Source organism: Grammomys surdaster, unplaced genomic scaffold (genome assembly GCF_004785775.1).
Source record: "Grammomys surdaster isolate TR1022 unplaced genomic scaffold, NIH_TR_1.0 367, whole genome shotgun sequence".
Classification (NCBI taxonomy): domain Eukaryota; kingdom Metazoa; phylum Chordata; class Mammalia; order Rodentia; family Muridae; genus Grammomys; species Grammomys surdaster.
Window position 1 is genome coordinate 1,879,674 of NW_021604786.1, and position 10,141 is coordinate 1,889,814.

At 38.1% G+C, this 10,141-nt stretch overlaps 1 pseudogene; it reads left to right on the forward strand.

Moving 5' to 3' along the window:
* Nucleotides 1-2,693: 2,693 nt before the first annotated feature.
* LOC114631878 lies at nucleotides 2,694-3,217 on the forward strand (annotated as a pseudogene).
* The last annotated feature ends 6,924 nt before the right edge of the window (nucleotides 3,218-10,141 follow it).

A 10,141-nucleotide genomic window follows, 5' to 3' on the forward strand; every position in this document is an offset into this window, starting at 1 on the left:
TTACATTAGCCAGAAGGGTTTTAAGGGAATTGTCTTTGCCTTGAGGGTGAATGAGATCATAGGAGTGGTGGTTTCTAAGGTGCACTGGGAAAGATTACAATCCTATAAAAAAAAAAACCCATGGGATGCAGAAATGGCCCAGAACAGTCAACCTACCTTTATCTACACATGGTGCTTCTTGAGAGATACACAGAAAGTTACAGGTTATAATTGGCCATAGTTGATCCTATATAAAAGGATATTATCTTTATATAGACAATCACAGCCAATTTTGTCCCTCATGCTTCCAATTTCCTCTTAGTTTTCCCTTTTCTTCCCTTCCTGTCTCATGGTGCATATGGAAACTAGTACAGAGGCTTCTCGAAAATCAAAAGCAGAATCGCTCTACAATTTGACTCTACCACTCCTGGGTATATGAACAAAGAGCTGTTAGTCCTACCTCAGAGATACCTGTCCACTGTGGTCATTGCTACAGAATTGACAACAACTACAAAATTAGATCAGTCTAGACATTTAGAAAGGTAATGAAAATGTGGTAGTCCATGTATACAATGGAATGTTATTCAGCTTTTTTTTTTTTTTTTTTTAGAAACCACGACATTTGCCTGAAAATCATTGGAAAGAGAAAGTAGTATTTAGATACAATAAATTAGATTCAAAGAGGCAAATACTGCATGATCGCTCTTGAGAGACCAAATATTTTGAGTTCAGATTCCGTCTTAGAGAACCTGAGCTAAGGTTCAACTCAGGTTAACTAACAGGCCGGTAACTAGCACCAGTTTTTAGGCTACCCCCCCCAACAAGATGGGTGTCTAGCAACAGTTTCTAGGCTACCACCCCACAATGCAACCTACATCTAGCACCAGTTTCCAAGTTATCCCCCCAACAAAACTTCACCTCCAGGTTACAAGCCCACCCCTGACACTTCACTTCCTGACAACCACCAATCAGGAGGAAAGCAGAAGTTAAACTTATGGTTTGGCTCCAGGCACCAGCCAATTATGTTAAAGGCCATAATGCCCCGCCCCCAATCAGATGTGTACCAGGCTACATACCCCCATCTTACCAGTTCCATTTCTGATGTCACAAATGGCAGGAATTTGTCTTCAAAGGTACATACTACTTCTTGTTTTGTATCTATCGTGCTTTCTCCATCCTCCAGCCCCACTCCCCGAATGAATACAAAGATGTTTCCATCTCCTGCTTGTTGTAACAATGGAACTGTGAACATAAGCATGCCAAGGCCTCTTTTACATACACACCAATTCAATTCCTCTGTCATTGTTGTTGTTGTATTCTTCCTTGGCTAGTGAGAGATCCTTTAAGCTGCATCCTGTGTCTCTTCAATCTCCTCTCACTATGTCTTAGGGATTTATTACTTCTTTGGTGTCAGATGTGTCCAGGTTCCCTTATATTCTCTGTGCCTCAATCCTGAATGACCCATTCCTCTAAAGAAATTTGAGAGGATTTTTTGGATTTATAGAGGTGTGGATTACTAGATCACATGGCAGTATCTTTGGATTTTTGAAAGAATTTCCACACTGGTTTTAATAATAGTTGGGCTAGTTTACATTGTAACCACCAGTGTCTAAGGGTCCCTTTCTGTACACATCCTCACAGGCACTTGTGAATGTCACCCTTGCAGGAGCACAGTGATAACTCAGGGTGGTTTTGATTTGCATTTTCTGAGGAAAGGTTGTATTTAGCATTATTTCTCAAGCCAGTGAGATACTTGTATATTTTTTTCTGGAATGTCTAGTAGACATATTACCCCATATTTTATCACCTGATTTGACTTTGCTAACTAAGTTATGCTTTTCCTTATGTATCTGGGATATTAATCTTTTGTTCTCTATATGTATATATGTCAAGTACTTTCTCCTGTTTTGTAACTCGTTTTTGTTTTTGGATATTTTTTTTTTTGCTCTGTTGGTTGTTTACTTTGTTGACCGATTTGCAGTTGGATAAAATCCCGTTTATCTATTTCTTATTTTATTTTTCTTATCCTCCACCCCACCCCCCCAAAAATATGCCCTCACCAACTACAATTTCCTCAAGTACTTCTACATTTTTTTTAATCAGTTTTATAGTTTCTGGTCCCACACTGTCTCCTAACAAGTCTGAGTTTGTTTTTGTGACTGTAAGAGATAGGATCTAGTTCCCCTCTCCTGAATGTGACATCCAATTTTGTAGGCATTATCCCCAACTACCTTTTCTCCAACACAGGATCTTACCAGTTCTGTGGAAAGCCAGAGAGATGGTGCTAAACACAAAGGTTTATGCCTGGTTCACATCTGGTCTCCTGTTTTATGTCAAGAGTTGTTGATGTTGTTGTTGTTGTTGTTGTTGTCGTTGTTGTTGTATTCTTACTTGGCTAGTGAGAGATCCTTTAAGCTGCATCCTGTGTCTCTTCAATCTCTCTCACTATGTCTTAGGGACTTATTACTTCTTTGGTGTGAGATGTGTCCAGGTTCCCTTATATTCTCTGTGCCTCAATCCTGAATGACCCATTTCTCTAAAGAAATTTGAGAGGATTTATTGGAGAGAAGAATTCAAAAAGAAGCTATGAACGCTACCTGTACTAGTCTGGTACAAGGATTTGATTATCTCTAGGCTCTCCCAGAACCAAGAATGGGATATTTAATTACATATTACCATATACTGTACATGTATATTTAAACATATCTATCACCATGTTAGAATCCTGGGTAGTAACAGGAGTGACAGCTGACAGCAGATCCCAGGTATACAGGGCACACTATGAAGCAGGTAATTGGAGATACAAATATGGCTATGAGATTCCTATGGACATGCTATGTAAAAGAATTGCTGATATTTCTCAAGTCTGCACACCAAATGCTGAAATAAGGCCACTTGGTTGTTGTATGATTTTTAATTGCTATAGATGGAAAACCAGGCCCTCACACAGATGACTGTGATCCCACAGGCTACCACTGTGGCTTTAAAGCCATGTCAGCAGGAGTTAAACAAACAGAGTCAACCAGCTTCCTTGGGGGGAAAAAAGTGAAAAAGAAGTTTGATGGACACTTGTATAGCGAAAACTGCAATTCCATGCATTGCTTTCAAACCTTCAGAAACAGAAGTTGGAGTAGTTACAGTTGAGAATCCTAAATTTGGGGGTCTTACAGAAGCAGAGATTGACACTCACCTTGTCGTTCTAGCAGACAGAGACTGGACACTCTCATCAGCTTACTAGATCCATGATGCTACCACATGCCTGTGTGTCTGGTAACAATAAACCTACCTCATACAGGCCATGGATTGAAGAGGGAGTCTACATCACTCCTCCCGCCACTGACCAGTAAGGACATTGTATAAATAAAAATGGTGCTTTGGAAGAAAAAAAAGGCCCAGGAGAAAGCCATGCTATGTATGTTCAGGCACACTCAAAAGTACACATGCACATACTGTACACCCATACACACATATGCATATACACACTAATGCCCCTAACTGCAACAGAGTATCAAGTAATTTGCATGCCATATAGGGAGAGATGGTCATGTGGTCCTTGTCTAGAAAAGGTTTATAGGGAGTAAGGCCAGTTAAAGCCAGAAGTTTCCAGTCTAATATCTTAGCTCTTCATCTCTTTCTTCTTCTGGTATTTGGAAAACTATCTCAGGCTAGTAAGAACAAGGAGAAGCTGTCTGTAGTACCTACACAACTCTGTGTCCTCTGTTTGGTTGGTTGGTTGGTTGGTTTGTTGCTTGGTTGGTTGTTTTCATTGGAACAAATAAAATTCTCTCAGTTTTTTAAGTAATAAATAAAATCCTGTCCATTCAGGGTTTTTTCATTTTGTTTTTTAGTATTTTCTGATATGTTCTTTAACCTTTCAAGAAATGTTTCCTTGGGCTGAAGAGATGGCTCAGAGGTTAAGAGCACTGGCTGCTCTTCCAGGGGTCCTGAGTTCAATTCCCCGCAACCACATGGTAGCTCACAACCATTTGTAATGAGATCTGGTATCCTCTTCTGGCCTGCAAGTATACATGCAAGCAGAACACTGTATACATAATAAACACATCTTTTAAAAAAAGAAAGAAAAGGGGGGAGGGAGGGAGGGAGGGAGGAAGGGAGGAAGGGTGTTTCTCAATGGAAACTGAAAATGTTGACAGAGGAAAAGCATGCAAAATATTATTTATTTGCTTCAAATGTACATAAAAGTGTATATAAAGCCTATCATACATGCAGGCAACCATACACTGCACATGTGTGTCAGCTACAATGCAATGTGACTGAGACAGGAACCCCAAAATGACTTTCCAAGAGCAATCCATCAAAAACACCACTTAAAAAGAAACAATTAAGGTCATCGAAACCAACACAGAATTCTAAGAGGGCTTATGAAGAGACTGACTTACAACCCTTGACACAATTAATTCTTCATAGAGGCATTTCATAAAGAAATGTCAGCCCGAATCTTCCCACTTCAGAGGGAGAAAGTATAATTATACCTACTCTCAACAGGGGCTACAGTTACTTTGTCAAAAATTGTTAAACACTGACAAGAAAAGTGGACATAGCCCCTCAAGGTCTTCAATTTTCTTACATTTAGCTTTAACCAAGTCTTAAGAAAAATGGAAAGGGTGGTTTTTCTTCATATAAGTAAATTTGTATTTACTATATAAATATGCTTTACATGCTAACTAGAGTACAAAATAGAAGGACTTATAATTCATTATATGTAATAACTAAATCTAAAGTTGACTATGCTAAGCCTTTACTACCACCCCCCCCCCAATCATGAGTATATTAAAACCCACTTTGGTTTACACAGCCCCAGAAAAGTCCTCCTTCCTCCATACTCCTGCAGATGTAACCTTTGGAGACTTTTGGGGCCCAAACAGAATTCCAAAACTGTGAAGCAAACATGCAACACCACAGACCCAGGAGTTGGAAGAGAGGTCTCTTGCTGCAGCTTTATTAAGTGGTTGATGTTCTTGAAAGGATTTGAAATCTGGAGTGACCTCAAATGCCAGTGTTGGTAAAGAGGGAGAGAAGACACTTCCCTTTGAGTGATGACACTGATGCATTTCAAAGCAAGACTTACTGGAACAAATTTGGTCAATCTATCAACTTAGTACTGAGCCCAGACCAGCTCTGCCCTAGTTAACATGGGAAGGACTCTACAGGAAGTAGACTCTTGCCTGAGTAGGAGTGTGTCAACCCTAATACATCTCCTTACAAAAAGGTGGAGGCTTGGGGCTTTCCCACAGCCCACCTCTTCTACCAGGTCAGTGGCTAATACACTGCTGCCTCCTGATTCTTAGTTCTGAAAGAAGAGAGCACTTCCCTCTCACTGTACTAAGAATACCATCAGGAATACTTCCTCTTCTGAGGAAAACTCATTTATCCAACACATGCGAGCACAGAAAAATGTTTGGGTGTGCATACGCGAGCATACACACACACACACACACACACACTCTAACCTTGTATCTAAGTCATTAAGATTTCTTGCTAAGACGAGCAGACTCTCTAACACAGAGTAACCTGAGAGAATATTGTTTTACCTATAGACCTTTGTTCTCTTTTTTGGATAGATTCATACATATGCAATTTATGATTATATAATAACATACATTATATTCACCACTATTCATTATCTAGTAACCCCCTTCTTTTGCCTCTGACTCCTACTTCTTCAACTACTCCACCAGTGGCAACATCATTAGAGAAAATGGCATCCCATCACCAGCAGAACGATCATCAAGAGTCATTAGCTTGTAAGGCATTTGACAGAGCCTCAGGGGCATCTCTAGCCATGGTGGAAAGATGGATGCTGAGTCTTGTGCAGGTACCCATAGCTATTTTGTGTTAATGGCAATGCCAATGCCACTTCTGTGCGGCAGCTTTCTATGACCTCCTTCACCATCCTTTGGCTTTTAAAATATCTTCATTCTCTCTTTTTGTGATGTTCCCTGGATCTTGTCTTACTTCCATGTCTGCTTCATTAGGTAGTGTGAAGAAATGTTATCCCTCTAAAATGGGGATAACATTTGCTCACTACTTCCCAAAGATGTTTGGAGTAGAAAAAGAATCAGAAGAGCCTGAAAAATCCATTGAAACAATCGCAATATTTTATTACCTTCACATTTTACTTTCTCATCTGATACAATGAATATTAATTTTTAAGCTGCCCCAACTACTCAGTTGGAAAATCTTATTTAAAATTATCTGGGATTAGTAAATCTTTCTGCTCAAATAATTATAAAGCTGTGCATGGAGCAATTATTATATACTTCCAGTACTGACCTTTGGCTCCTGCTTGCTGCACTATGTCCATCTGTCAGTCATTGTTATAATTCACTCTGTCCTGCGTTTCTTCTCTCTTTGTTCCCAATTTAAGCCCAAGGAATTACTTAGCTGCCCTGAGATCTTCATAGACTGGTATTTCTTGGCTGTAATGCGTTATGCTATCCCTGTGCTTATCTCATGAGACTCAGAGTAAACCAAATGATTTCATATGAACACAAGTCCGTACATTGCTATCCATTGCCAGCAGAGAAAGTAAAATGTATTCCACAAGTTTTGTCTTGTCACCTCTGTGACCATGCCATCACTTTGGAGTAGAATTCAAGATTATTTATAAAGCAGTTTTCTCAAAGGAAAGTGGACATGGATTCATTGAGTAATAAATGATAAAAATTTTAAATAATATAGTTACAATTAGAAATGACATTAGGAGAGGTATAAATATGGCAGTAGTATAACAGAGATGAATAACTGGCTGAAATATCCAGGTGTCACCAGGAAGATAGTAGACAAATAAATCACGTCTTCATGTCCAGCTAATGCCTAGAGAAGACATGGAGGAGGAGGAGATGAGCCTTCAGTCTATGTATTTCTTGCTTATAGAAAGTGAACTTCAAAGTTCTAATTAGGAATCAGGACTCAGGAGAAGGGACTAGCTATGGACAGAGATATGAAACTGGACCTGATGTCTCTAGACCAATATGCAGAAGCCCAAATAGTTCTCTGCACATCAAGAACCACTTTCCAAATCAGACATGACATCTCAGATTGACAAAGAACTGTAGAAATGAGAAAGAAAAAAATCCTTGTCAACTACCCAAGTTTGGAAGCCAGATTTGAAAGAAGGGAATCTTCTTCAAAGCACATCATGCTCATGAGTGAGAATACAACAACAAGAGATGATGTGACATTGTGTTCATATTAAGTAACTCGACGTTGTAGATATCAGAGAAGAATAGGAAAGCCATAGTAAGAAGCTCAGAGAAAGTGGAAGATATCAATGAAGTTTAGCTCATGGTCGAGACTGTAGGCAAGAGGGGCTTAAGAAAAAAAATTGACTGATTTCAAGTGTCCCTCTACCTAGACAGAGTACAGAAACATTTTCCTCAACAGTACCCACCAAACCAATATTTGGATTAAAATGTCATTGTAAACGTTCTCAGAAGACAAATGTGACCATAATCATCATGGAACGGTGACCTTCATGTTACAGGAACTCAATTCAAAAATAATATTGCAGAAGATGGAAGCACTCAATCCTTTGGCAAAGCCCACCCCCTTATACATAGCTAAGCTTTTGAACACAGATTGTGGATAAGATTTTTTTGTGTCAAACTTATATGATATTTTGAAACATTTTGTGTGCTTTCCTTTTAATCTGTAGTATAAGTCATTATAAGAACTCCACTTGCTGTCTATGAAGTAGGCATGCCATTTTAGAAGGAATGTGAAAGAAAGAATCTTTGTTTCTGAACTGGTCATTCAATAATAAGTCAATACAATTTTGAAGAAAGTATTTTGTCAATAGCTATAGCTATATAGTGAATTTAAATAAAGTTGGTATATCTTGCCATGAATCTTCTCTCAGTCACCTTTACCACTTTTAGATCTAACATTTCTGAGAAATTAAGACAGTGTAATTTGAGTTAGCCCTCTTTTAAACTGTGTTCCAACATAATGAAAAATGTAATTATATCTATTTCCTTAAAACTCACAGCATTTACACAAGTTACCCCTGTCAATGGAATTGTATCAACATGCTATAATTGTCCTTAACAAATCAAAAATTTATTTTTTCAGCCTGACATAAGGGACTCACATCTCATCCTAGGTCCTAGAATAACTTTTAATTGACATTTTTCTCTGAGACAAAGAAAACAAAGAGTGATTTTAATTTGAGATCTGAAATATATTTAATCAAAGAACAGAAAATAAATCGCTGAAGAGTAAGCATAGGGTTTAGGAGTGGCAAACATTCCTCGGTTGATCTGTATACACTTAATATCTAATTACAAGATTTTACAGCTCCCAAAGATAGTTATTATGTCTCAGTAAAAAGCAATAATAAATGAATAAAGACTCTTGACTTGGTCACATTTCGATCAGGATTCTGAAGCTGAAATAGTCAAATGTCCATACTTTGTAAAATCTGGTTTTAGAAAATAATGGTGCAAAATTAACTTGTCACAACTCTCCCCAATCCTCAAGGTCAAAAGAAAATCTCTCATTTGTTAACCTTGCCATCTGGCCACCCTGGTCTGCCTTTACTGGGCACCCTATTAGGTCGCCGCAGCCACACTCATCCCCCTGATCTGACATCTCATTTGAACAATTTTCCATCCACCAACTCTTCTTCCTTGGCCTTAAAGCCCCATTATCCTTAGTATATTGAGACTGGATTCCATTCTACATCACAGTCTGCATTCCCCTATTGCAATAGGACCCAATAAAATTTGTCTCTGCCATTTTAACTTCTGTCTGGGCTCTGGTGTTCTTTGTCATGAACAATACTTTCTAGAAATGGCTATTTTTCACAAAGAAATAGACTTCTAACCACTCTCTGCGCTATCAAGTCAAGTGTTATTGCCTTGATCTTGGGGATGTTTCAAAGAAATATTCATCAAAAAAAGAGAGAACAAAAGCCAAGATAAAATAGAATAGATAATCTGAAACAAAGCTAATAAAAGGGGGAAAATTGAAATCATAAGTCAAAGCAAGAAGAATCAAATAATTGGAAATTGACAATTGAAATATAAAACGTGGGGCGAGGTATGGAAGTTCACATACTGTCTACCATAGTACAAAGGGCACCAGCCAGAATTGAGCAGACAGACAGCATTTTAATCAACTGTCAAGATGAGCTTTTAAATGAAAATAGCAAAACCACTACTCAAAAATGGATGAGCTAAATTTATACAAAAAAATGGTTTTTACGATGACCACAAAACTAATTTTCTCCAATTTTGAAGGGGATTTTACGTACCCATGGTCCCAGTTCCAAACACATAAAATGTCTATACATAGTGATTAATAAATATGTGATTGGAGAATAACTTTAGATGACAGTTATGTTTTACACATGTATAACAAGAGAGCTGTTATCTTCATTCTCTTTTAAACACAAGAATCTAATGCTTGTGATCTTGAATATGTATTAAGTCCCCAAAGGGTATGATATGTGCACTCAAAGAAACACCAACTCACAACATCTGTGATCAGCTATTTAAAAGAGTTGTTTATTCGTTAAGTGAGTGAGGGTTTTGCCTGCATTTATATGTGTGCACTACATCCATGCAGGAGCCTATAGAGGCCAGACAAAGATATTATATCCCCTGTGACTGGAGTTACAGATAATTATGAGCTGCCATGTGGATGTTGGAAACCAAACATGGGCCCTCTACAAGAGCATCAAGTGTTCATAACAGCCGAGCCATCTCTCCAGCCTCACTGATGACGTAGTTAAGATGTTATATAAGCCACTGTCTTTCTGTGTAGTTGCAGGTAAAGTCTCTTCATAGCCCCCTGTTCCTCAAGTCATCAAAGTTACAGTGAACAAAGCTTTCCTAACTAAACATTTTAAACAAAAGAAAAAAATACCCAAAACTTATATAAACATCACACCATGTTTCGGGCGTTTATAATTCTGTCTGTCATAATTAAATTAGAATTAGGTATCTGCCTGAAAAAAAAAATAAGCATCAACTCCAAAGGATGGTTAATAAATTGTTCTAAGTTTATAAAAACAAAAAGATTTGTGAAAAGCCTCATTTCTACATGATGGTTAATGGGGGGGGTGGGGAGCAATGAACTACAAAGCTTTAAAGTATTTGAATAAAGAATTTCTTTTTAGACAAAAAGAATTGGTTTT